The sequence below is a fragment of the Chrysochloris asiatica genome, unplaced genomic scaffold (genome assembly GCF_000296735.1).
Source record: "Chrysochloris asiatica unplaced genomic scaffold, ChrAsi1.0 scaffold00039, whole genome shotgun sequence".
NCBI classification, from domain to species: Eukaryota; Metazoa; Chordata; class Mammalia; order Afrosoricida; family Chrysochloridae; genus Chrysochloris; species Chrysochloris asiatica.
This window is the reverse complement of record NW_006408557.1, coordinates 14,392,295-14,393,544: the sequence shown is the minus strand read 5'-3', so window position 1 is coordinate 14,393,544 and position 1,250 is coordinate 14,392,295.

Here is a 1,250-nt window from a genome sequence, read left to right as displayed (position 1 = left end):
CCGTCAGGTATCCTCTCCTCGTGAACTGAACCCCAATGTCGAGGCGGGTCCCCGACAAACCCTTGAGCACACATGTGAAAAAAATTAAAAAATAAAGCTCAAGAATATTAATTCAATACCACATGGGGACAAATATACTTTTATGAATGTTTCTTTAGAAGGTCTTTTTATATGTCATCAGAGTAAATGAGTTTTCTACAAAGGATTCTTTAAAAGAAACCCAAGAAATTCTCACAGGGGAGAGAAACCAGGAATAGACCTGTTTCCCTTTATGTTACAATGACATAAAAAAAAAAATGCAATACACATATATATGTAGCTATATCTTTATTAGCTATATAAGTAGCTATATACATTTCTTGGAGTCCTGATGTGGTGCTGTGGGATACTACACTGGACCACAAGGTTGATTTGAACTGCAAGGTCAGCAGTTCAAATTCACCAGTTGCTCAGGTGGATCCATACTATAAGCACTGGACTTCAAACCAAGAGGTTCACAATTTGAGCTCACCAGCTGCTTGAAGGGAGAAATATATCTTCCATGAAGATTTAAAGCCTCAGAAATCCTATACAGGATTGTAGCTATGTGCTGGAAGGGCTCGAGATAGTTAAAAACATACCTTTCCTTAGAGATGACAAGGGTCTTTTATAAAGCTTTAAACTTTAGTTTCTTTTTACATTTAACAAGTATAAATGAGATGTTTTAACATTCTTAGGACATAGTTGTTGAAGCTAGCAAAGCAAGAAACCAGACCAATTTCAGCAAGATTGCTCAATTGGTCTATCTTAAAACATAGTCTCTTAATATTTCTGGGAGAAAAAAATCAAAAATCAAAAAACAAACAGACTGAAAAAGCAATGTGGGGGGAAAATTATTATAATCCTATTTATTGTACTCAGGTAACCTTTCTCTTTTATTTTATTTCCTGAAGTAAAGACTTTATGATTTCTCTCTTTTTCTTTGACTACTTCCTGAAGTGAGTAGAAACCTTATGATCTCTCTTTTTCTTTGACTACTTCCCAAAGAAAGCAGAAACTTTACGATCTTTCTTTTTCTTTTCCTAAAATAGAAATGTGCACCTTAGAAATCTGAACTAGCCAACCAGGTAAGGGAAAAGATTGTGCAGTCAAAGCCCTAGCCAATGGGGTGAGACATAGCCTTAAGACTCACTCATGTCAGGGATTAAAAACCCAAGTGGACTGCCCACTTGGTATGTGGGCTGGCCTGTTCCTGTACGGCTATGTGCATA